General features: G+C 38.9%; 1 protein-coding gene across 5 annotated transcripts in view; it reads left to right on the top strand.

Moving 5' to 3' along the window:
• LOC112810535 (integrin alpha-X-like) overlaps positions 1–27913 on the top strand; it is a 51833-nt gene that overhangs the window by 12321 nt on the left and 11599 nt on the right. The gene's annotated exons all lie outside the window — the stretch shown is intronic.

The following is a 27913-nucleotide window of genomic DNA, read 5'->3' as shown; positions in this document are numbered from 1 at the left end:
TATAATAATTGACTTTCTCTGCTTGACTTATTTCACTTAGCATAATCTCCTCCAGTCCCATCCATGTTGATGTAAAAGTTAGGTATTCATCCTTTCTGATGGCTGAGTAATATTCCATTGTATATATGGACCACATCTTCTTTATCTATTCATCTGTTGAAGGGCATCTCAGCTTCTTTCCACAATTTGGCTATTGTGGACATTGCTGCTATGAACACTGGGGTGCATATGGGCCTTCTTTTCACTACATCTGTGTTTTTGGGGTAAATACCCAGTAGTGCAATTGCTGGGTCATAGGGTAGCTCTATTTTTAACTTTTTGAGGCACCTCCACACTGTTTTCCAAAGTGGCTGTACCAACTTGCATTCCCACCAACAGTGTAAGAGGGTTCTCCTTTCTGCACAACCTCTCCAACATTTGTTGTTTCTTCCCTTGTCAATTTTTGCCATTCTAACTAGTGTAAGGTGGTATCTCAATGTGGTTTTGATTTGAATTTCCCTCATGGCTAGTGGTGATGAACATTTTTTTCACGTGTCTGTTAGTCATTTGTATGTCTTCTTCGGAGAAGTGTATGTTCATGTCTTCTGCCCATTTTTTAACTTGATTATTTGTTTTTCGGGTGTTGAGTTTGAGAATTTCTTTATAGATCTTGGATACCAGCACTTTGTCTGTAGTGTCATTTGCAAATATCTTCTCCCATTCTGTGGATTGCCTCTTTGTTTTGTTTCCCTTGCTGTGCAGAAGCTTTTTATCTTAATGAAGTCCCAAAAGTTCATTTTTGCTTTTGTTTCACTAGCCTTAGGAGATGTATCTTGAAAGAAGTTGCTGTGGCTGATGTTGGAAGAGGTTACTGCCTATGTTCTCCTCTAGGATTTTGATGGATTCCTGTCTCACATTGAGGTCTTTCATCCACTTTGAGTTTATCTTTGTGTATGGTGTTAGACAATGGTTGAGTTTCATCCTTCTGTATGTGGCTGTCCAATTTTCCCAGCACCATTTATTGAAGAGACTGCCTTTTTTCCATTGCATATTTTTTCCTGCTTTGTGGAAGATTATTTGACCATAGACTTGAGAGTCCATGTCTGGGCTTTCTATTCTGTTCCATTGGTCTATATGTCTGCTTTTGTGCCAGTACCATGCTGCCTTGGTGATCACTGCTTTGTCATATAGCTTGAAGTCAGGCAACGTGATGCCCCCAGCTTTGTTTTTCTTTTTCAACATTTCCTTGGCGATTCAGGGTCTTTTCTGATTCCATACAAATTTGAGGATTGTTTTTAGCAGCACTTTGAAAAATGTCATTGGAATTTTGGAATTTTGATTGGGATGGCGTTGAAGGTATAGATTGCTCTGGGCAGCATAGACATTTTAACAACGTTTATTTTTCCGATCCATGAGCATGGAATGTTTTTCCATCTTTTTGTGTCTTCTTCAGTTTCTTTTATGAGTGTTCTGTGGTTCCCTGAGTATAGATCCTTTAATCTTTGGTTAGGTTTATTCCGAGGTATCTTATGGTTTTTGGTGCTATTGTAAATGGAATCATTTCTCTAATTTCTCTTTCTACAGTTGCGTTGTTAGTGTATAAGAAAGCAACTGATTTCTGTGCATTGATTTTGTATCCTGCCACATTACTGATTTGCTGTATGAGTTCTAGTAATTTGGGGGTGGAGTCTTTTGGGTTTTCCACATAAAGTATCACGTCATCTGCGAAAAGAGAGAGTGTGACTTCTTCTTTGCCAATTTGAATACGTTTTATTTCTTTTTGTTGTCTGATTGCTGTTGCTAGGACTTCTAGTACTATGTTGAACAATAGTGGCGAGAGTGGGCATCCTTGTCGTGTTCCTGATCTTAAGGGAAAGGCTCCCAGCTTTTCCCCATTGAGGAGGATATTCACTGTGGATTTTTCATAGATGGATTTTATGATAGAGGAATGTTCCCTCTCTCCCTATACTCTGAAGAGTTTTAATCAGGAAAGGATGCTGTATTTTGTCAAATGCTTTTTCTGCATCAATTGAGTGGACCATATGGTTCTTCTCTCGCCCCTTATTAATGTGTTCTATCACATTGATTGATTTGCGAATGTTGAACCACCCTTGCATCCCAGGGATAAATCCCACTTGGTCGTGGTGGATGATTCTTTTAATGTATTGTTGGATCCTGCTAGCGAGGATTTTGATGAGGATTTTGGAATCCATATTCATCAGGGATATTGGTCTGAAATTCTCCTTTTTGATGGGGTCCTTGCCTGGTTTGGGGATTAAGGTAATGCTGGCCTCATAGAATGAGTCTGGAAGCTTTCCTTCTGTTTCTATTTTTTGAAACAGCTTCAGGAGAATAGGTTTTATTTCTTCTTTGAATGTTTGTTAGAATTCCCCAGGGAATCCATCAGGCCCTGGACTCTTATTTTTTGGGAGGGGTTTTTGATCACTGCTTCAATCTCCTTACTGGTTATTGGCCTGTTCAGGTTGTCAGTTTCTTCCTGTTTCAGTCTTGGGAGTTTATAGGTTTCCAGGAAGGCATCCATTTCTTCCAGGTTGCTCAGCTTATTAGCATATAGTTGTTGCTAATAATTTCTAATCATTGTTTCTATTTCTTTGGTGTTAGTTGTGATCTCTCCCCTTTCATTCATAATTTTATTAATTTGGGTCCTTTCTCTTTTCTTTTGGATAAGTCCGGTGAGTGGTTTATTGATCTTATTAATTCTTTCAAAGAACCAGCTTCTAGTTTTGTTGATCTGATCTACTGTGTTTCTGGTTTCTATTGATCTCTGCTCTAATCTCAATTATTTATGTTCTAGTGCATGGCTTAGGCATCGTTTGTTGCTTTTTCTCTAGTTCTTTAAGGTGTGGAGTCAGTTGGTGAATTCAGGATTTTCTATTTTTTTGAGTGAGGCTTGGATGGCTATGGATTTCCCCCTTAGGACTGCCTTTGCATTATCCCGTAGGTTTTGGACTGATGTGTTTTTGTTCTCATTGATTTCCATGAATTGTTTAAGATCTTTGATTTCCTGGTTGACCCAAACATTCTTGAGCAGAGTGGACTTTAGGTTCCAAGTGTTTGAATTTCTGCCAAATTTTTTATTGTGATTGAGTTCCAGTTTTAAAGCATTGTGGTCTGAGAATATGCAGGGAATAATCTCAAACTTTTGGTATCGGTTGAGACCTGATTTGTGACCCAGTATGTGGTCTATTCTGGAGAAAGTTCCATGTGTGCTCGAGAAGAATGAGTATTCTGTTGTTTTAGGGTGGAATGTTCTGTATATATCTATGAGGTCCATCTGTCCAGTGTGTCACTCAAAGCTCTTGTTTCTTTGTTGATTTTCTGCTTAGATGATCTGTCTATTGCTGAGAGGGGAGTATTGAGGTCTCCTACAATTAATGTATTATTATCAATAGGACTCTTCATTTTGGTTAACAGTTAGCTTATGTAGGTGGCTGCTCTTATGTTGGGGGCGTAGATATTTACAATCATTAGATCTTCTTGTTCGATAGACCCTTTAAGAATGATATAGTTTCATTCTGTGTCTCTAACTACAGTCTTTAGCTTAACATCTAATTTGTCTGATATAAGAATTGCTACCCCAGCTTTCTTTTGAGGTCCGCTGGCATGCAAGATGGATCTCCATCTCTTCACTTTCAGTCTGGATGTATACTTCGGTTCAGTATGAGTCTCTTGTAGACAGCATATGGATGAGTCCTGTCTTTTTATCCAATCTGCAAGCCTAAGCCGTTTTATGGGAGCATTTAGGCCATTCACGTTGAGAGTGATTATTGAAAGCATTGAATTAATTGTCATCATGTTGCCTGTAAAGATGTTGTTTTTATAGATTGTCCCTGTAAATTTCTTTTCTATATCACTCTTGTGGTCTTTCTCCTTTTATAGAACCCCCCTTAATATTCTTGCAGGGCCAGCTTAGTGGTCACATATTCTTTCAGTTCCTGCCGGTCTTGGAAGCTCTGCATCTCTCCATCCATTCTAAATGACAGCCTTGCTGGATAAAGTATTCTTGGCTGCATGTTCTTCTGGTTTAGTACCCTGAATACATCTTGCCAGGCCTTTCTGGCTTGCCAGGTCTCTGTGGATAGGTCTGACATTATTCTGATGTTCCTCCCTCTGTACATAAGGAATCTCTTCTCCCTAACTACCCTTAAGATGGTTTTCTTGGTTCTAAAATTTGCGAGTTTTACTATTACATGCTGGGGTGTTGGCCCATTTTCCTTGATCTTGGGGGGGGTCCTCTCTGCCTCTAGGACATGAATATTTGTTTCATTCCCCAGATTAGGGATGTTCTCAGCTACGATTTGCTCAAATATATCTTCTAGTCCTTGCTCTCTCTCCACCCCCTCAGGGATTCCAATAATTCTGACATTTGAACATTTCATGGTGCCACTTATTTATCTGAATCTATTTTCATGGATTCTGAGTTGTTTTTCCCTCTCCTCCTCTTTTCCCTTTTTATTTATTAAATGGTCTTTAAGGTCACTTATTCATTCTTTTGCCTTACTTACCTTAGCTGTTAGATTATCTAGATTAGATTGGATCTCATTGATAGCATTTTTAAGTTCTGCCAACTGAGCTTTCATCTCTGCCCTTAGAGACTCTATGTTGCCATTAATTGATTTCTCCATTCTAGCTATTGTCTTCACAATTGCTAGCCTGAATTCCATCTCTGACATCTTGTTTATTATATGTGAATCCATTTGTAAATCTGTGGCATAAGTCATAGTCTCTGAGTCTTTCCTACTTTGGGAGTTCCTCCTCCTAGTCATTCTGTTGATGGGTGGTTGAGGGAATGTATAGAGTCCAAATTATTGACCACAACCCAAGCAGGATGAACCTGTTTTCTAGGGACCTTAGGGTTGCTGGCCTCTTGTTTTCCCAACCTGTCTTTTGGGGGAGGGGCCTCCCGTGCTGTTACTCAGGCAACCCTGTTTGGGCAGAGTTGCCCTGCCCCCTTTGGTGTGGGATGGGCTCAGTGAAAACCAGTTTTTTGGGGGCTCTTGCTCTCTGGAGGCTTTCCCTGGTGGCTTTCCTGTCTCTTCTGAGAGTCAGAGCAGAAGAGAAGGTTTCCAACCCTCTGCCTCAGAGCAGAGAGATCATAGTCTCTTCTTCAGTGAGCTCTCCAGGCCATACTATCTCCGTTTCTGTCTGTGTTGCTATAAACTGCCGCATCCTGGGTTGTGAGCCCCTCAGCAGCACTCCCAATCCTCCCCTCAGGTTGGGACATGTCTCTGCCCTTTGTGCTTCTAAAACCTCCAGCTACCCCAGTTCCCATGCATGGCCCGGTCCCTCCGGGCTTCCTTCTGGGGGGCTGCCCTAAAGTCCTTTCCCCGCCGCTACCAGTGTGCGAGTCTGTGCCCCGTGCCCAGTGCGGGAGGCTGTCGCTCACCGGCGGTGTAGGATCCCCATGGCCAGGCTCCCTCCCCCTTCCGTTTATCCTCCGATATCTGCCCACAGAATCAGGGCTCCCTGCTTTGTACCTCAAAACTAAACACTTGCGATATTCTGTTTGTAGAGATCCAGATCTATTTTCTTACATCTCAGGCTGATTCCGTGGGTGTTCAGAGTGGTCTGGTAGATATCCAGCTCAATTCCGGGGTCCAGTTGGAATAGGGCCCCCTACTTCTCTGCCATCTTTTCCAAGGTATTTCTTTCTGGGGAAGAGAGCAGTGATGGCTGGAGATCAGCAGAAACTTCTGTGCTGGGTTCAAAGCTCAGGCAGGTGCTGCCATTGCTTAGGAGCCTCTTGTAAGCCAAGAGGTCTGGGCTGATCATGGTTGGATGGATATGGTCATGTTTCTAGGGCTTGCCTTGGCCCATACTGTGTTCAACTCTAAGTATTGCATTTTAGAGACACTGACTATCAGGAATGAGTTCTCACAAGGCTACTAGTGTGGAGAGAGAGGGGACCTTGCCTTAAATTTCTTTGTATTCCACATCATATCAGTATTCTTTTTTTTATTATGTTATGTTAGTCACCATATGGTACATCATTAGTTTTTGATGTAGTGTTCTGTGATTCATTGTTTGCATGTAACACCCAGTGCTCCATGTAAGACGTGCCCTCCTTAATAACCATCACCAGGCAATATTCCTTTTAAAGAAAGCATAATTTGACCTTCAAATATTTTAAAACACTTTTCTGTATAAGAAAGAGTTGAATTTATTGGTAACTCTAGACCAGGGTTTTGCATACTTTGGTAACCAAACCTAAGTCTATACCTGATGCACAGCAGAGCCAAACACTGAGACATTGAATATGAAGCAAGGAAAGGGTTTATTGAAGAGACAGCTAAACCAGGAGACAGGAAAGGCAACCTCAAATCTACCCCCTCTAAGTGGGAGAGTCAGAGATTTTTAAGGCAAATAAAAAAGGGTCTGGTTATAGGGGAGAGGAGCTATGTGACATCAGAATCAGATAAAGGAAATTAATAAGTAGGGGAGGGTTGATTTCATTATCTGTGCCTACTAGAAGTTTCTGTATGTGTTTTTATGCAATCCATAACCAGAAAATGGCATCCTTAACATAATCGAAGGGGTTTTAGGACCTTCTATATCAAAGGTTCATCCATTGGACACTTGTGGATGCTCAGAGACAGTCAGTGGTCCTGACTGGTTTTGGTCATTTTCTTAGTGAAGCCTTGAGTTTCTGCAAGACAACTAAATCAATATTCTGTTATCATGGTGTCAGGCAAGATTCTATAGAAACACAGTGGCAGGCTGCATTCTGAGAACAAGCAGATTTGGGGGAAAAGTTGCAGTTGCACTTTTTAGTCCCATTAACCCTTTGGTTACTGGTTTCTATCCCCACTGTCTTTTTTTTTCACTTGTTTCTATGAATTTTTTAAATTCTCCTTTAAAATCCTGGTTGACCCATTCATTCTTTAGTAGGATGCTCATTAACCTTCATGTATTTGAGTTCTTTCTGACTTTCCTCTTGTGATTGAGTTCTAGCTTTAAAGCATTGTGGTCCAAAAATATGCAGGGAATGATCCCAATCTTTTGGTACTGGTTGAGACCTGATTTGTGATCTAGGATGTGATCTATTCTGGAGAATGTTCCGTGGTCACTAGAGAAGAATGTGTATTCTGCTGCTTTGGGATGGAATGTTCTGAATAGATCTGTGAAGTCCATGTGGTCCAGTGTGTCATTTAAAGTCTTTATTTCCTTGTTGATCTTTTGCTTAGGTGATCTGTCCATTTCAGTGAGGGGGGTGTTAAAGTCCCCCACTATTATTGTATTGTTGTCGATGTGTTTCTTTGCTTCTGTTATTAATTGGCTTATATAATTGGCTGCTCCTATGTTAGGGGCATAGTATTTACAATTGTTAAATCTTCTTGTTGGATAGACACTTTAAGTATGATATAGTGTCCTTCCTCATTTCTTATTATAGTCTTTGGTTTAAAATCTAATTTGTCTGATATAAGGATTGTAACCCCAGCTTTATTTTGGTGTCCATTAGCATGGTAAATGGTTTTTCCACCCCCTCACTGGGGGTGTCTTTGGGTCAAATGAGTCTCTTGCAGACAGCATATCAATGGGTCTTTTGATTGGGGCATTTAGCCCGTTTACATTCAGGCTAACTATAGATAGATATGAATTTAGTGCCATTGTATTGCCTGTGAGGTGACTGTTACTCTATACTGTCTGTGTTCCTTTCTGGTCTATGTTACTTTTAGACTCTCTCTTTGCTTAGAGGACCCCTTTTAATATTTCTTGTGGGGCTGGTTTCGTGTTTGCAAATTCCTTTAGTTTTTGTCCTGGAAGCTTTTTATCTCTCCTTCTATTTTCAATGACAGCCTAGCTGGATATAGTATTCTTGGCTGCATATTTTTCTCATTTAGTTCTCTGACTATATCATACCTGTCCTTTCTGGCCTGCCAGGTCTCTGTGGATAAGTCTGTTGCCAATCTAATGTTTCTACCATTGTAGGTTACATATCTCTTCTCCTGAGCTCCTTTCAGGATTTTCTCTTTGTCTCTGAGACTCGTAAGTTTTACTATTAGATATCTGGGTGTTGACCTATTTTTATTGATTTTGAGAGGGGTTCTCTGTGTCTCCTGGATTTTGATGCCTGTTTTCCTTCCCCAAATTATGGAAATACTCTGTATAATTTGCTCCTATATAGCTTCTGCCCCTCTCTCTTTCTTCTTCTGGGATCCCAATTATTCTAATATAGTTTCATATTATGGTATCACTTATGTATCAAATTCTGCCTTCGTGATCCAGTAGTTGTTTATCTCTCTTTTTGTCAGCTTCTTTATTTTCCATCATTTGGTCCTCTATATCACTAATTCTCTCTTTCTCATTTATCCTAGCAGTTAGAGTCTCCATTTTTTATTGCACCTCATTAATAGCCTTTTTGATTTTGACTTGGTTAGATTTTAATTCTTTTATTTTTCCAGAAAGGGTTTCTCTAATATCTTCCATGCTTTTTTCAAGCCCAGCTAGTATCTTTAAAATCGCCATTCTGAACTCTAGTTCCAACATCTTACTAATGTCCATATTGTTTAGGTCCCTGGCAGTCGGTACTGCCTCTTGTTCTTTTTGTTGAGGTGATTTTTTCTGTCTTGTCATTTTGTCCAGAGGAGACTAGATGAATAAGAGAACAAAATGCTAACAGGGTAAAAATGACCCCAGAAAAATATACACTAAAGAAATCAGAAGATACCTGAAACTGGGGGAAAAGAAAGGGAAAGAATGAAAACAGAAAAAAGAAAAGGAAAAGAAAAGGATTAAAACAAAAAAACCAACCAAACAAACAAACAAAACAGAATATGATCAAATATGATCAGGCTGGTGCATAGATCAATGCCACACACTAGATTTTGGGCGTATTTTGGTGTGTTAGAAGAAAGTGTCTCCCAAAATTTTAAAGAAAGAAAAACTGATATATGTACAAAAATAAGGGTAAATATGATGAAGGGCTAGAATATGACTGTAAAGATGAAAATTATAAAATATTGTTTTAATTATAAAAATATATATAATTGTATATATATACTTAAACTATTTTTTATTTTTATTTATATAAATTTTTTTATTTAGAGATTGGCGGCCTCCCAGTCTCTAGATAAAAAATATATATATTGTTTTTATTATAAAATATATATAAAATTATAAAAGGAATTGATAAGAAGTTGGTGGGAAAAAAAGAAGAGGATTTAAAAAAAAAGAGAGAGAGAATGTGATCAGGCAGGAGACTAGAACAAAGCCATACACTAGAGATTTAGGGTATATTTTGGTCTGTTAGAAGAAACTGTATCCCAAAATTTTATTTATTTATTATTTATTATTTTTTTAAAAGATTTTATTTATTTATTTGACAGAGAGAGATACAGCGAATGAGGGAACACAAGCAGGGGGAGTGGGAGAGGGAGATGCAGGCTCGGGAAGCCTGGTGCGGGGCTTGATCCCAGGACTCTGGGATCATGACCTGAGCCGAAGGCAGACATTTAATGACTGAGCCACCCAGGCGCCCCTGTATCCCAAAATTTTAAAGAGAGAACAACTTATATATATATATATGCCAAAAATAAGGTTAACTACTATGAAGGGTTAGAATATGACTCTAAAAATGAAAAATAAAAAAGATTTTTTAAAAAAGGGATTGATAAAATGTTGGTTGAAAAAGGGAAAATGTAAATTTCAAAAAGAAAAAGAAAAAAAGAAAAATTAAAAAAATTAACTTGGAAAGACTAAAGAATCAGGGGGAAAAAGCCATGAAGTCTATGTGCAGTATTCCCCTAGCACTGGAGTTCTGCCGTTCTCATTGATCGGTAAACTTGGTCTTGGCTGGCTGTTCTTGCTAATCTGGCAGAGGGGCCTGTTGCTGTGTTTCCCAAATGTCTTTGCCGGAGGTGGAATTGCCCCACCCTTGCCAGGTCCAGCCTACATAATCTGCTCGGGTTTGCTCTCGGGAGCTTTTTGTTCCCTGCAAGCTTTCTGTACAGCTTTGGAGAAGGAGAGTGAAAATGGCGGCCTCCCAATCTCTGACCCGGTGGAGCCAAGAACTCGGGGCCCACTCCTCAGTGAGCCCCCAGAGAAAAGCAGTCAATCACTCCTGTCTCCCCGATCTCTGGCCACACTCCTGCTCACCCGGCCTGTGACAGAGCATTTCTATCTCTGGCAGACGACCCCGTGTGGAGTCTCCAAACCCAGCAGATTCCTGCGGTGCGCTCCCAAACCGCTCCTCCCCAGGGAGAAAGGGGAGTGTCCCCGGGGAGAAAGGGGAGTCTCCCCGGATCTGCTGCTTGTTGGGTCCCTCCTGGAAGAGCAGTGGCCTGACTGTGCCACGCATCCCAGTTTATGGCAACCCCAAGCTGAGAGCCCACTCCTCATCTCCATCTCTGCACCCAGCTTCCCTGTTCTGATACCTGGAAGCTCTTCCGCCCTCAGCCACCCCCAGTCTTTCTGTGACCCTTAGGGTCCCAAGACCACACTGTCCCAGTGAGGGTTCCACCCCTCTCAGCCACTGGAGCGACGTCCCTCAGCAGAGCTGACTTCTAAAATTTCCGATTTTGTGCTCTGCTGCTCTATCACTTGCCAGTCGAGATTGACGGAGTCTCCTTCCCCCACTATCTTCCCGAATATCGCCTCAGATTCACTTCTCTGCACGTCCTACCTTCCAGAAAGTGGTTGCTTTTCTGTTCAGAGAGTTGCTGCTATTCTTTTCTTTGATCTCCTGTTGAGTTCGTAGGTGTTCAGAATGTTTTGATTCCTATCTAGCTGAATTCTTGGGACCAGACGAAATTTAGGTCTCCTACTCCTCTGCCATCTTGCTCCAAATCCTCCCCACTGTCTTTTGATCATTCCTCATTATTGAGGGAATTGGGAAGATGGATTACTTTAGCTATTTCCTGCTGATATAGTATGGAGATCAGGGTTAGAGGAATGGAAACTTTTTGTACTCATTTGGAAATATTCCTTTGTTCCAGTTTGTAAGCCAACATTCTGTAATTAGCCAACATTCTGCCTTACCATTTTTGTATTTTTGTATTTTTTTGGTTTTTGTTCAACATTTTATACCACATTTTGTGATTAAGTAGCAAAGAAGGAGAGTTCGGAATATGGATAGTCCAATATGAGCAATCCTAGGAAAATTGACTTAATTTCTTGGAGGATTCAAGAAAAAAACAGTCGAAATCTGAATCTGTGACTACAGGGGAGATTTATTGTAACACATATCTCATTTTCTTATTTTGTGAAGACAAACTTCAATTTCTTTTCTTTTTTTTTTTAAGATTTTATTTATTTATTTGAGAGAGAGAATGAGAGATAGAGAGCACGAGAGGGAAGAGGGTCAGAGGGAGAAGCAGACTCCCTGCTGAGCAGGGAGCCCGATGTGGGACTCGATCCCGGGACTCCAGGATCATGACCTGAGCCGAAGGCAGTCGCTTAACCAACTGAGCCACCCAGGCGCCCGACAAACTTCAATTTCTGAGGAAATATTAATATATGTGCTGCAGGATGAATTAGCTTCTACACAAACACCTTGCTCTGCTAAAATATAATCTAAGGCAATTATATTGTCTGAAACTATTCTGGCCAAAGAGTCTAAGGCCTTTTGTTGGGTTGCTTGGCATGGGCAGTTTCATTTGCTATAATTCCTAAAGTTATTGAAAAAAATTAATTGTATGTTCACATGATGCCATCCCCCACCATGGCAGTAATGTTCTCCCAAACATGTACCAAATTCCATCTTCTTGATTTCTGGGAAGATAATCATAATATTTTGTCACTTCTCTTTAACCTGTAAAATAGTTGAGAGTATTGGTCCAATGGCTGATTTTATTAGAATTATATATGAAAAAAAGGACTGATCAAATATCCTAAAAGACAAGTACCTTCCATGCTCCAGGCATTTAATCACTCATATCACCAAGGGAAGTGTTGATATCCACAGACAAAAATATAACATGGGGGTTCACATAGCACTCCTCTTGATTTATAGGGGTTAATACTTTCACTTTGCGGAATCATTGAAAGTATCATTTGAAACCAAGAAGAATATAGTTAAGTTTGGTGTAATTGGTAAGAAGTTATCCAGGAAGGAGTGTGGGGCCCTCATGTGGCCAAGTTCTTCTAGTTTGCAGTATTGTACAGAGAGGAGCAGGACAAGATGAGTGACTTTTGTTAAAACAGCATATTTCCCAAAAATCTCTGAAAGGTGATGAAAGGAAAAAGGGTCATTTAAGTTTACAAGAGGTGAAATTGTTAACTGTTATGATTATACTGTAAACATAAGAATTACAAGCTTCTTGGGGTGGATTCTAATCACTGAATGTGAGAGATCCATGTTTTGGGATAACTAGGTGAAAACAAGGGATGGGAGCAGTGAGGGAGGCTGGCTTGATTAACCTGACTAGAAGCTAATGGAATGCATCAATTTCGATGTATTGAAAAATTAGGAACCAGAGAAAAGTTGGTTACAGACATCACTATTTGGTCACTGCTATTGTAGACTGAATGGGGTGTAGGCTGACATATCCAACAGCAAGAAAGATTGCCAGCCTTGGCTAATGTTTGAGAAATCCTAATCATGGAATTATCTTTCCAAACTTGAGAGGTTGTAACCAATAGGAAAATGCAAAGAGAAAAAGCAATAACATTCATAGTGTATAAACTATTAATAGGTCATATGTTATTTGTTACTTTTGTTTTCTTCAGACCAGCTCTCCTAAATAGCAGTTTCAGGTTGTCACAGGTTCACTGGTCCAACCAGGATTCTTTCCCATGTTCTTCTTGCTGAAAGGGCACAGAAAACCTGTGGATTCTTGTGGAACCAGCTTAATTTGAGTGTGATAAATCTATGGCTTAATTCCCTTCAGTTTCACTGAAGAATGGTGGTCAATAGCACCTAATAAGGTCCTGTCCACTGAGGTTGGAGTTGGTCCTCCAGGTCTTCAGGATTCAAGTAGTATAAGAGTACATCTGTGGACTACATCAACCTGCTAGAAGCAAACTTATGTATAGCACTTAGACTATTTCCCCAAAACTGAATGTACCTGATAGTATCCAATTCCCTAACATGAGCCCCATCAGTAACTCTAAGCCATGAAAAGAATGTAGAAAGTGTCCTTCATAAAACATTTCATAGGGGATTAAACCAAGCCCAATTTTAGGGGCCACTCTTACCTGAAGTAGGGCAACTGGCCAGAATTTTACCCAAGTTAAGTTGGTTTCTTGGCAGATTTTTATCAAAGTTTTTTTAGGCATATGGTTCATTATTTTCTGTTTTCCCCAGTCTATTGGGGTCTCCATGAAATATATAATTTTCATTGAATGCCCAAAGCATTAGACACTGCTTGTGTGGCTTTTGCCACAAGTGCTTCTCCACTGTCACTCTGAATTGTTTGTGGCAATCCAAACCTAGGAGTGATTTCATCTAAAAGTGTTTTGACAATGAATTGTGGATCACTACATCAAAAACTAATGATGTATTGTATGGTGACTAACATAACAAAATAAAATAAAATTAAAAAAATAAAAGTGTCTTGATAGCTTCTGAAAACTCTGAATGGCATGAAAAAGCCATTCTTGTAAACCCAACTTGTAAACGTGTCTACAAATTCTAGCAATATTGAAAATTATCTGTTGTTTTTGGCATCATGGAAAAGTCTTTCTACCAGTCTTCTCCAGGTTTGGTGCCTGTAACTTATATACCTTTTAGGACCGGTGGGAGTTCAGTCCTAGGATGGTTTTGTAGCACAAATGTCACATTTTTGGACCATCTTTTTTTTTTAAGTTTTTATTTATTTATTTGTTTGACAGAGAGAGAGAGACAGCGAGAGAGGGAACACAAGCAGGGGAAGTGGGGGAGGGAGAAGCAGGCTTCCCGTGGAGCAGGGAGCCCGATGCAGGGCTCCATCCCAGGACCCTGGGACCATGACCCGAGCCGAAGGCAGACGCTTAATGACTGAGCCACCCAGGCGCCCCTTGGACCATCTTTTAAATAGTTCTTTGAATATTTGGATCCATAATATATTTTTGGATCCACTGAAGAGGAACATTTTGCCCAAAATGGGTGCTTTGGTGAATATCACTAATTATCCCCTCCATAAGATGTCCTAGGATAAAGATTATTCCTTATTCATTATATTTCCAACCAGTTTCTGTGCCAGCATTATGTCCAAATATCCATCCCTTAGCTCTTCTTAAGTCTTCAGAGGAATATTAGGGTTGATATGTTGTTAAGTCTATGTCTGGTACTAAAACCATTATAGAGGGTTTTGGAGTCTTCATCTGGGCTGCCAATTTGGCAGTCTGATCTGCCTGATTGTTCTCTTGGGCAATCAGTCCAATTTCTGGTGTCCCCAGCAGTGGACAATAGCTACCTCTTTGAGTTCCAAAACAGCTTCTAGTACTTCTAAAATCTCTTTGGCCTGTTTAATTTCCCTATTTCCTGAAGTTAACAACCCTCCTTCCTTCCAAATGGCTCCATGTGCATGGACTGCCAAAAAGGTATATTTAGAATCAGTAAAAACAGTCACGTTTTGTCCTTACCTGAATGGAGGCTCTTATGAGAGCTATGGTTTCAGTTTTCTGAGTGGAGATACCTGGTGAGAGGGCTTCTACTTCTAATGTTTGCTGATGGGTCACCATTGCATACCCAGTTCTTTATTGTCCTTGATCCATACTGTACTGTTCCTGTCTATGAACATCTCAAGGTCATGATTTTCTAATGGCAGATCCATCGAATCAGGCTGGAATAAACTTGTTTAATTATCTGTATACAGTCATGTGTTGGTGGGGAGCAAGGTGGCTGGGTTCAAGATGGAGACTACTCTTTTTTTTAATTTAAATTCAATTAGCCAAGGTATAGTACATCATTAGTTTTTACATTTATTTAGTTTTTAATTAAAAAATTTTTTATTATGTTATGTTAGTCACCATACAATACATCATTTGTTTTTGATGTGATCCATGATTCATTGTTTTTGTATAACACCCAGTGCTCCATGCAGTAAGTGCCCTCCTTTGAATCTGTATTTTTGTATCATTTGTATCATTTAGGTAAAGACCTAGTAGTGCAATTGCTGGATCATAGGGTATTTCTATTTTTCATTTTTTGAGGAACCTCCATACTGTTTTCCAGAGTGGCTGCACCAGTTTGCATTCCCATCAACAGTGCAAGAGGGTTCTCCTTTCTCTGCATCCTTGCCAACACCTATTGTTTCTTGTGTTGTTAATTTTAGCCATTCTGACAGGTGTGAGGTGGTATCTCATCACGGTTTTTTTTGTTTTTGTTTTTTTGATTATGTTCAGTTAGCCAGCATGTAGAAATCAGAGAGGGAGACAAACCATGAGAGACTCTGGACTCTGGGAAACAAACTGAGGATTACAGAAGGGAGGGGGGTGGGGAATGGGGTAGCCGAGTGATGGGTATTAAGGAGGGTATATGTTGTGATGAACACTGGGTGTTATACACAACTAATGAATTGTTGAACAGTACATCATCATAGTTTTGATTTGTATTTCCCTGATGCTGAGTGATGTTGAGCATATTTTCTTTCTTTCTTTTTTTTTTAATGTTCAGTTAGCCAGCATATAGTACATCATTAGTTTTTGATGTAGTGTGTCTGTTAGCCAACTGTCTTCTTTGGAAAACTGTCTATTCATGTCTTCTGCCCATTTCTTGATTGGATTATTTATTTTTTGGGTATTGAGTTTATAAGTTCTTTATAGATTTTGGATACTAACCCTTTATCAGATATGTCATTTGTAAATATTTTCTATTCCATAGGCTGCCTTTTAGTTTTGTTGATTGTTTCCTTTGCTGTGCTGAAACTTTTTATCTTGATGAAGTCCCAATAGCTCATTTTTGCTTTTGATTCCCTTGCCTCTGGCGATATGTCTAGTAAGAAGTTGTTACGGCTGAGGTCAAAGAGGTTGCTGCCTGGGTTCTTCTCTAGGATTTTGATGGTTTCTTGTCTCACATTTAGGTCTTTCATCCATTTTGAGTTTATTGTTGTGTATGGTGTAAGAAAGTGGTGCTGTTTCATTCTTCTGCATGTTGCTGTCCACTTTTCCCAGGACCATTTATTGAAGACACTGTCGTTTTTCCATTAGATATTCTTCCCTGTTTTGTTGAAGATTAATTAACCTTACAGTTGTGGGTCCATTTCTTGGTTCTCTATTCTTTTCCAGTGATCTATGTGTCTGTTTTTGTGCCAGTACCATAATGTCTTGATCACTACAACTTTGTATTATAGCTTGAAATCAGGAATCGTGATGCCTCCAGTTTTGTTTTTCTTTTTCAGGATTGCTTTGGCTATTCAGGGTCTTTCCTGGTTCCATACAGATTTTAGGATTGTTTGCTCTAGCTCTGTGAAGAATGCTGGTGGTATTTTGATAGGATTGCATTAAGTGTGTAGATTGCTTTGGGTGTATAGAAATTTTAACAATGTTTGTCCTTCCAATCCATAGGCGTAGAATACTTTTCCATTTCTTTGTGTCTTCCTCAATTTCTTTCATAAGTGTTCTATAGTTTTCGGAGTATAGATCTTTTACCTCTTTAGTTAGGTTTATTCCTAAGTATCTTATTGTTTTGGGTGCAATTGCAAATGGGACCAATTCCTTCATTTCTCTTTCTGCTGCTTCATTATTAGTGTATAGAAATGCAACAGAGGGGCACCTGTGTGGCTCAGATGGTTTAGCGTCTGCCTTCGGCTCAGGTCATGATCCCAGGGTCCTGGGATCGAGCCCCACATCAGGCTCCTGGCTCAGCGGGGAACCTGCTTCTCCCTCTGCCTCTGCCTCTCTCCCTGCTCATGCTCTCTCTCTCCCTCTCTGTATCTCTGTGTCTCAAGTGAATAAATAAAATCTTAAAAAAAAAGAAATGCAACAGATTTCTGCACATTGATTTTATATTCTTCAACTTTGTAGAATTCATGTGTTACTTCTAGCAATTTTTTGGTGGAGTCTTTTGGGTTTTCTTTTTTTTTTTTTTTAAGATTTTATTTATTTATTTGACAGAGAGAGAGATAGTGAGAGCAGGAACACAAGCAGGGGGAGTGGGAGAGGGAGAAGCAGGCTTTCCACTGAGCAGGGAGCCTGATGTGGGGCTCGATCCCAGGACCCTGGGATCATGACCTGAACCGCTTAATGAATGAGCCACCCAGGCGCCCCTCCTTCAGATTTTCTACATGGTATCATGTCATCTGCAAGTAGTGAAAGTTTGACTTCTTCCCTGCCAGTGTAGAGGCCTTTTATTTCTTTTTGTTATTGATTGCTGAGGCGAAGACTTCCAGTACTATGTTAAATAGTCATGGTGAGATGAGATTGGGTGCATTCAGGGTGGTATGGCATTAAGGAGGGCACGTGATGTGATGAGCAACTAAAGAATCATTGAACACTACACCAGAAACTAATGACACACTATATATTGGCTAATTGCATTTAAATAAAATATTAAAAAAATTCCATTGGAGAGGATGTAAAAAAAAAAAAAAAACAAAACCAGAAACAAATAGTCATGGTGAGAGTGTCTTACCTTGTTCCTGACCATAGGGGAAAGGATCTCAGTTTTTACCCACAGAGATTGATATTAGCTGTGGGTCTTTTGTATATGGCCTTTATGATGTTGAGGTATGTTCCATGTATCTCTACTTTGTTGAAGTTTTTTTTAAATCAGGAATGGATGCTGAAAATAAATGGATGCTGAATTTTGTCAAATGATTTTTCTGCATCTATTGAGAGGATCATAAGTTTCTTAGCCTTTCTTTTATTAATGTACTGTATCACATTAATTGATTTGCAAATATTGAACCAACCCTGCAGCCCAGGAATAAAACCCACTTGATTGTGAGGAATAATTCTTTTAATGGACTACTGAATTTTATTTGCTAGTATTTAATTGAGAATTTTGCATCCATGTTCATTAGGGATATTGACCTGTAATTCTCATTTTTAGTGGGATCTTTGTCTGGTTTTGGAATCAAGGTAATGCTGGCTTTGTAGAATGAGTTTGGGAGTTTTCCTTCCTTTTCTACTTTTTGGATCAGTTAGAGGAGAATAGGTATTAACTCTTCTTTAAATGTCTGGTAGAATTCCCCTGGGAATCCATCTGGCCCAGGACTCTTGTTTGTTGGGAGATTTCTGATTACTAATTCAATTTCTTTTTTTTAAATTTTATTTTATTATGTTATGTTAATCACCATACAACACATCATTAGTTTTTGATGTGGTGATCCATGATTCCATGAATATGGATTCCAAAATCCTCAACAAATTCCTAGCTAATAGGATCCAACAATACATTAAAAGGATCATCCCCAATGACCAAGTGGGATTTATCCCTGGGATGCAAGGGTGGTTCAACATTTGCAAATCAATCAATGTGATAGAACACATTAATAAGAGGAGAGAAGAACCATATGATCCTCTCAATTGATGCAGAAAAAGCATTTGACAAAATACAGCATCCTTTCCTGATTAAAACTTTTCAGAGTATAGGGATAGAGGGAACATTCCTCAAGTTCATCAAATCCATTTATGAAAAACCCACAGCGAATATCATCCTCAAAGGGGAAAATCTGAGAGCCTTTCCTTTAAGATCAGGAACATGTCAAGGATGCTCACTCTTGCTACTATTGTTCAACATAGTACTAAAATTCCTAGGAACAGCAATCAGACAACAAAAAGAAATAAAACGTATTCAAATTGGCAAAGAAGAAGTCAAACTCTCTCTTTTCACAGATGACATGATACTTTATGTGGAAAACCCAAAAGACTCCACCCCCAAATTACTAGAACTCATACAGCAAATCAATAATGTGGCAGGATACAAAATCAATGCACAGAAATCAGTTGCTTTCTTATACACTAACAATGCAACTGTAGAAAGAGAAATTAGAGAAATGATTCCATTTACAATAGCACCAAAACCCATAAGATACCTCGGAATAAACCTAACCAAAGAGGTAAAGGATCTATAGTCTAGGAACAGAACACCCATGAAACAAATTGAAGAGGACACAAAAAGATGGAAAAACATTCCATGTTCATGGATCAGAAGAATAAACATTGTTAAATGTCTATGCTATCCAGAGCAATCTATACCATCCTGATAAAAATTCCAATGACATTTTTCAAAGTGCTGGAACAAACAATCCTCAAATTTGTATGGAATCAGAAAAGACCCCAAATCGCCAAGGAAATGTTGAAAAAGAAAAGCAAAGTTGGGGGCATCACATTGCCCGATTACTTATGCAATTTCTTTGCTGGTTATGGGTCTGTTCAAATTTTCTATTTCTTCCTGTTTCAGTTTTGGTAGTTTGTAAGTTTCTAGGAATTTGCCCATTTTTCCAGAGTGCCCTGTTTGTTGGCATATAATTGTTCATAGTATTCTCTTACAATCGTTTGTATCTCTATGGTGTTGGTTGTGATCTCTCCTCTTTCATTTGTGATTTTATAGATTTGGGTCTTTTCTCTTTTCTTTTTGATAAGTCTGGCTAGGTATTTTATTCTTCAAAGAACTAGCTTTTAGTTTCATCGATCTGTTCTACTGTTTTTCTTTTTGTTGTTTCTATATCATTTATTTCTGCTCCAATCTTTAATATTTACTGTTCCTTTTCTAGCTCCTTTACTTGTAAGGTTAGGTTGTGTATTTGAGATTATTTTTCCTTTTTTAAAATTTTTTATTTATTTTTTCTCTTTAAATTTTTTATTGTTATGTTAATCACCATACATTACATCATTAGTTTTTGATGTAGTGTTCCATGATTCATTGTTTGTGCATAATACCCAGTGCTCCACGCAGAATGTGCCCTCTTTAATACCCATCACCAGGCTAACCCATCCCCCCACCCCCCTCCCCTCTAGAACCCTCAGTTTGTTTTTCAGAGTCCATCATCTCTCATGGTTCATCTCCCCCTCCGATTTCCCCCCTTCATTCTTCCCCTCCTGCTATCTTCTTTTTTTTTTCTTCACATATATTGCATTATTTGTTTCAGAGGTACAGATCTGTGATTCAACAGTATTGCACAATTCACAGCGCTCACCATAGCACATACCCTCCCCAATGTCTATCACCCAGCCACCCCATCCCTCCCACCTCCCACCCCTCCAGCAACCCTCAGTTTGTTTCCTGAGATTAAGAATTCCTCATATCAGTGAGGTCATATGATACATGTCTTTCTCTGATTGACTTATTTTCCCGGACTTCCAGCTCTATTACAAAGCTGTCATCATCAAGACAGTATGGTACTGGCACAAAAACAGACACATAGATCAATGGAACAGAATAGAGAATCCTTTTTTTTTTTTTTAAATTAAAATTCAATTTAGTTAACATATACTATATTATTAATTTCAGGACTAGAATCCAGTGATTCATCAGTTGCATTTAACACCCAGTACTCATTACACCAAGTGCCCTCCTTAATGCCCATCACCCAGTTACCCCATTACCTACCCACCTCCCCTGCAGCAACCCTCCATTTGTTTTCTATAGTTAAGAGTCTCTTATGGTTTTTCTCCCTCTCTGATGACTTCCCATTCAGTTTTCCCTCGCTTCTCCTATGATTCTCTGTGCTGTTTCTTATATTCCACATATGAGTGGAACCATATGATAATTGTCTTTCTCTGATTGACTGTTTTTGTTCAACATAATACCCTCCAGTTCCATCCATGTCGATGTAAATGGTAAGTATTCATCCTTTCTGATGGCTAAGTAATATTCCAGTGTATATATATATATATATATACCACATCTTTATCCATTCATCTGTTGAAGGACATCTTGGCTCTTTCCACAGTTTGGCTATTGTGAACATTGCTGCTATGAACACTGGGGTTCAGGTACCCCTCAAATCAGTACATTTGTACCTTTGTGGTAAATACCTAGCAGCACAATTGCTGGGTCATAGAGTAGATCTATTTTTAACTTCTTGAAGAACCTCCATACTGTTTTCCAGAGTGGCTGTACCATCTTGCAACCCCACCAACAGTGTAAAAGGATTCCCCTTTCTCCACATCCCCACCAACACTTGTTGTTTCCTGTCTTGTTAATTTTAGCCATTCTGACTGGTGTAAGGTGATATCTCATTGTGGTTTTGATTTGTATTTCCCTGATGCCATGTGATTTGAGCACTTTTTCATGTGTCTGTTGGCCATTTGGATGTCTTCTTTGCAGAAATATCTGTTCATATCTTCTGCCCATTTCTTGATTGGATTATTTGTTCCTTGGGTGTTGAGTTTGAGAAATTCTTTATAGATTTTGGATACTAGCCCTTTATCTGATATGTCATTTGCAAATATCTTCTCCCATTCTGTTGGTTGTCTTTTGGTTTTGTTGACTATTTCTTTTACTGTGCAAAAACTTTTTATCATGATGAAGTCCCAATAGTTCATTTTTGCCCTTGCTTCCCTTGCCTTTGACGATGTTTCTAGGAAAAAGTTGCTGCGGCTGAGGTCGAAGAGGTTGCTGCCTGTGTTCTCCTTTAGGATTTTGATGGACTCCTGTCTCACATTTAGGTCTTTCAACCATTTGGAGTCTATTTTTGTGTGTGGTGTAAGGAAATGGTCCAGTTTCATTCTTCTGCATGTGGCCGTCCAATTTTCCCAACACCATTTGTTGAAGAGACTGTCTTTTTTCCATTGGACATTCTTTCCTGCTTTGTCAAAGATTAGTTGACCATAGAGTTGAGGGTCCATTTCTGGGTTCTCTATTCTATTCCTTTGATCTATGTGTCTGTTTTTGTGCCACTATCATACTGTCTTGATGATTACAGCTTTGTAATACAGCTTGAAATCTTTTTTTTTTAATTTTTAAAAATATTTTATTTATTTATTTGACAGAGAGAGACACAAGAGAGGAAATACAAGCAGGGGGAGTGGGAGAGGGAGAAGCAGGCTTCCCTTGGAGCAGGGAACCAAATGTGGGGCTCGATCCCAGGACCCCGGGATCATGACCTGAGCCGAAGGCAGACGCTTTAATGACTGAGCCACCCAGGCGCCCAGTAATACAGCTTGAAGTCTTGCATTATGATGCCACCAGCTTTAGTTTTCTTTTTCAACATTCCTTTGGCTATTTGGGGTCTTTTCTGGCTCCATACAAATTTTAGGATTGTTTTTTCCAGCTCTGTGAAAAATGTCAATGGTATTTTGATAGGGGTTGCATTGAATGTGTAGAATGCTCTGGGCAGCATATACATTTTCACAATATTTATTCTTCCAATCCATGAGCATGGAATACTTTTCCATTTCTTTGTGTCTTCCTCAATTTCTTTCATAAGTGTTCTGTAGTTTTTAGAGTACAGATCCCTTACCTCTTTGTTTAGATTTATTCCTAGGTATCTTATAGTTTGTGGTGCAATTGTAAATGGGATCAATTTCTTAATTTCTCTTTCCTCTTTCTCATTGTTAGTGTATACAAATGCAATGGATTTCTGTGCATTGATTTTATATCCTGCCACGTTGCTCAATTCCTGTATGAATTTTAGTAGTTTTGGGGTGGAGTATTTTTGGTTTTCCACATAGAGTATCGTGTCATCTGTGAAGAGTGAGAGTTTGACTTCTTTGCTAATTTGAATGCCTTTTTTTGTCCAATTGCTGTCTAGTACTATGTTGAACAACAGTGGTGAGAATGGGTATCCTTGTCGTGTTCCTGACCTTAGGGGAAAAGCTCTGTTTTTCCCCATTGAGAATGATATTCGCTGTGGGATTTTTGTAGAATGGCTTTTATGATATTGAGGTATGTTCCCGCTATCCCTACAATGTGGAGAGTTTTAATCAAGAAAGGATGCTGTATTTTGCCAAATGCCTTTTCTGCATCAATTGAAAAGATCATATGGTTTTTGTCTTTTCTTTTATTAATGTGATGTATCACACTGATTGATTTGTGGATGTTGAACCAACCTTGCAGCCCAGGAATAAATCCCACTGGTCATGGTGAATAATCCTTTTAATGTACTGTTGGATCCTATTGGCTAGGATCTTGTGAGAATTTTGACATCCATGTTCATCAGAGACATTGGTCTGTAATTGTCCTTTTGGGTGGGGTCTTTGTCTGGTTTTGGGATCAAGATAATGCTGGCCTCATAGAATGAGTTTGGACGTTTTCCTTCCATTTCTATTTTTTGAAACAGCTTCAAAAGAGTAGGTATTAGTTCTTCTTTAAATGTTTGGTAGAAATCCCCTGGGAAACCATCTGGCCCTGGGCTTTGTTTGTTGGGAGATTTTTGATTACTGCTTCAATTTCCTTGCTGGTTATGGGTCTGTTCAAGTTTTCTATTTTTTCCTGTTTCAGTTTTGGCAGTTCATAAATTTCTAGGAATTTATCCGTTTCTTCCAGATTGCCTAATTTGCTGGCATATAGTTGCTCATAATATGTTCTTAAAATTGTTTGTATTTCCTTGGTGTTAGTCGTGATCTCTCCCTTTTCATTCAAGATTTTATTCATTTGGGTCCTTTCTCTTTTCTTTTTCATACGTCTGGCTAGGGGTTTATTGATCTTATTAATTCTTTCAAAGAACCAGATCCTAGTTTCATTGATCTGTTCTCATGTTCTTTTCGTTTCTACTTCATTGATTTTTGCTCTAATCTTTATTATTTCTCTTTTCCTGCTTGGTTTAGGCTTTATTTATTGTTCTTTCTTCAGCTCCTTTAGGTGTAAGGTTAGGTAGTGTCTTTGAGACCTTTCTTGTTTCTTGAGAAAGGCTTGTATTGCTATATAATTCCCTCTTAGGACTGCCTTTGCTGCATCCCAAAGGTTTTGAACAGTTGTGTTTTCATTTTCATTTGTTTCCATGAATTTTTTAATTCTTCTTTAATTTCCTGGTTGATCCATTCATTCTTTAGTGGGATGCTCTTTAGCCTCCATGTGTTTGAGTTCCTTCCAAATTTCCTCCTGTGATTGAGTTCCAGTTTCAAAGCATTTTGGTCTGAAAATATACAGGGAATAATCCCAGTCTTTTGGTACTGGTTGAGACCTGATTTATGACCCAGGATGTGATCTATTCTGGAGAATGTTTCATGTGCACTGGAGAAGAACGTGTATTCTGTTGCTTTCAGATGAAATCCTCTATATATCTGTGGAGTCCATCTGGTCCAGTGTGTTATTCAAAACCCTTGTTTCCTTCTTGATGTTCTGCCTAGATGATCTGTCCACTGCTTTGAGTAGGTGTTAAAGTCCCCTAATATTATTGTATTATTATCAATGTATTTCTTTAATTTTTTTATTAATTGGTTTATATAATTGGCTGCTCCCAAGTTAGGAACACAAATACTTATAATTGTTAGATCTTATTGTTGGATGGACACTTTGTGTATGATATAGTGTCCCTCTTCATCCTTTACTACAGTCCTTGGTTTAAAATCTAATTTGTCCGATATAAGGATTGCTACCTCAGCTTTCTTTTGAGGTCCATTAGCGTGATAAATTGTTCTCCACCCCTTCACTTTCAATCTGGAGGTGTCTTTAGGTCTAAAATGAGTCTCTTGTAGACAGTATATGAATGGGTCTTGCTCCTTTAACCAATCTGATACCCTGTGTCTTTTGATTGGAGCATTTAGCCCATTTACTTTCAGAGTAACTATTGAAAGATATGAACTTAGTGCCATTGTATTACCTGTAAGGTCCCTGTTTCTGTAGATTGTCTCTGTTTCTTTCTGGCCTATATTACTTTTGGGCTCTCTCTTCACTTACAGGATCCCCTTTAATATTTCTTGTGGGGCTGGTTTAGTGATCACAAATTCTTTTAGTTTATGTTTGTCCTGGAAGCTCTTTATCTTTCCTTCCATTCTGAATGACAGCCATGCTGGATAAAGTATTCCTGGCTGCATGTTTTTCTCATTTAGTATATGGAATATATCATGCCAGCACTTTCTGGCCTGCCAAGTCTCTGTGGATAGGTCTGCTGCCAGTCTAATGTTTTTACCATTGTAGGATTTAGGAGCTCTTGCCTCGAGCTGCATTCAGGATTTTCTCTTTATGTCTGAAATTTGCAAGGTCCACTATTATATGTTGGGTGTAGATCTGTTTTTATTGATTTTGAGAGGGGTTCTCTCTACCTCTTGGACTTGAATGCCTTTTCCTTCCCCAGATTAGGGAAATTATCAGTTATGATTTGCTCAAATATTTCTTCTTTCCTTCTTTCTTTTTCTTCTTCCTCTGGGACCCCAATAATTCTAATATTGTTTCATTTTATAGTATCACTGATTTCTTGATACCTCCCCTCATGGTCATTAGTTGTTTTTCTCTCCTTTCTTCAGCTTCCTTCCTTTCCATCAACTTGTCTTCTATGTCATTGACTCTCTCTTCTGCCTCACTTGCCCTCTCTGTTAGAGCATCCAATTTAGACTGTATTTCACTTAAGGCATTTTTAAATTTCGGCCTGATTAGATTTCATTTCTGTACTAAGAGATTCTCTTGTATCTTTTATGCTTTTGTCAAGCCCAGCTCTAACTTTATAATTGTTATCCTGAATTCCAGTTCTGACATTTTACTTATATCTGTATCAATTAGTTCTGTGGCAAAGAAACATTAGATCTAGTTCTTTCTTTTTTTACGAATTCCTCCTTCTAGTCATTTTGCCCAGACGGAATGAATGAACGAGAGTACAAAATCAAAAATATCAACCACGATCCAAGTGAAATACACACTAGACAAATACAAAGAGGTCAGAAACCAAAAAAAGATAGGAATAAAAGAAAAAAAGGGGGGATATAATCTCTCAGGTGGACAAATAAGGTGATCCATTGGTCTTCTGTGATTGAGTTCAAGTTTCATAGTGTTGCAGTTTGAAAATATGCACAGTGTGATCTCAATCTTTTTGTACTTGTTGAGGGCTGACTTGTGACCCAGTATGGGATCTATTCTGGAGAATGTTCCATGTGCACTGAAAGAGAATGTGTATTCTCTTATTTTAGGATGAAATGTTTTGAATATAACATGGAATCTATTAAGTCCATGTGTGTCATTCAAAGCCACTGTTGGTCCAGCGTGTCATTCAAAGCCACTGTTTCCTTATTGATTTTCTGTTAGATGATTGGTCCATTACTGTGAGTGGGGTGTTAAAGTCCCCTACTATTATTGTATTATTAGCAATGAGTTTCTTTATGTTTATTGTTAATTGATTTATACATTTGGTTGCTAGCAAGTTGGGGGCATAAATATTTATAATTCTTAGGCCTTCTGTTTGGATAGGCACTTTTATTATGATATAGTGTCCTTCTTCATCTCTTATTACAATCTTTTGTTTAAAATCTAGTTTGTCTGTGGCTAACAGAACCATGAAAAAGTCCTCAACATTACTCAGCATCAGGGAAATACAAAACAATGAGATACCACCTCACACCAGTCAGAATGGCTAAAATGAATAACTCAGGAAATAACAAATGTTGGCAAGGATATGGAGAAAGGGGAACCCTCCTGCACTGTTGGTGGGAATGCAAACTGGTGTAGACATTCAGGAAAACAATATGGAGGTTCCTGAAAAAGTTAAAAATAGAACTTTTCTACAACCCAGCAACTGCACTACTAGGTATTTATCCAAAGGATGCAAACATAGTGATCTGAAGGGGAACTGTACCCCAATATTTATAGCAGCAATGTCCACAATAGCCAAAATATGGAAAGAACCCAGATGTCCACACACACACACACACACACACACACACACACACACACACACACACTGGAATATTACTCAGGCATCAAAAAGAGGGAAATCTTGCCATATGTAACAACATGGGTGGAAATAGAGGGTATTATGCTAAGCGAAATAAGTCAGTTAGAGAAAGACAAATACCATATGATTTCACTCATTTGTGGAAATTAAGAAACAAAACCGATGAACATAGGGGAAGGGAAGGAAAAATAAAATAAGATGAAAACAGAGAGGGGGCAAACCATAAGAGACTCTTAACTATAGGAAACAAACTGAGGGTTGCTGGTCAGGGATTGGGTAACTGGGTGATGGGTATTAAGGAGGGCACTTGATTTAATGAGCACTGGGTGTTATATGCAACTGATGAATCACTAAATTCTACCCCTCAAACTAATAATGCACTATATGTTAACCAAATTGAATTTAACTAACCCCCCACAAATCTAATTTGTCTGATATACGTATGGCTACTCCAGCTTTCTTTTGATGTTCACTAACATCATAGATGGTTCTCCATCCCTTCCACTTTCTCTCTCTCTTTCTTTTAAATTTTATTATGTTATGTAAGTCACCATACAATACATCATTAATTTTTGATGTGGTGATCCACGATCGATTGTTTTCATGTAACACCCAGTGCTCCATGCAGTACATGCCCTCCTTAATACCCATCACCAGGCTAAAGAACCACCCTCCTCTCTCCCCTCTAAAACCCTGTTTGTTTCTCAGAGTCCATAGTCTCTCATGGTTCATCTCTCCTTCTGATTCCCGCCCCCCATTTTTCCCTTCCTTCTCCTAATGTTCTCCATGCTATTCCTTATGTTCCACAAATAAGTGAAACCATATGATAATTGACTTTCTCTGCTTGACTTATTTCACTTAGCATAATCTCCTCCAGTCCCATCCGTGTTGATGTAAAAGTTGGGTATTCATCCCTTCTGATGGCTGAGTAATATTCCATTGTATATATGGACCACATCTTCTTTATCCATTCATCTGTTGAAGGGCATCTCGGCTCTTTCCACAGTTTGGCTATTGCAGACATTGCTGCTATGAACATTGGGGTGCATGTGGCCTCTTTTCACTTTTCATCTGTGTCTTTGGGGTAAATACCCAGTAGTGCAATTGCTGGGTCATAGGGTAGCTCTATTTTTAACTTTTTGAGGCACCTCCACACTGTTTTCCAAAGTGGCTGTACCAACTCGCATTCCCACCAACAATGTAAGAGTGTTCCCCTTTCTGCACAACCTCTCCAACATTTTTTGTTTCCTTCCCTGTCCATTTTTGCCATTCTAACTGTTGTA

This window comes from Callorhinus ursinus, unplaced genomic scaffold (genome assembly GCF_003265705.2).
Source record: "Callorhinus ursinus isolate GAN/ISIS: 27379988/994484 unplaced genomic scaffold, GSC_fseal_2.0 scaffold87, whole genome shotgun sequence".
Taxonomy (NCBI): Eukaryota; Metazoa; Chordata; class Mammalia; order Carnivora; family Otariidae; genus Callorhinus; species Callorhinus ursinus.
This window is presented reverse-complemented; position numbering and strand designations above follow the sequence as displayed.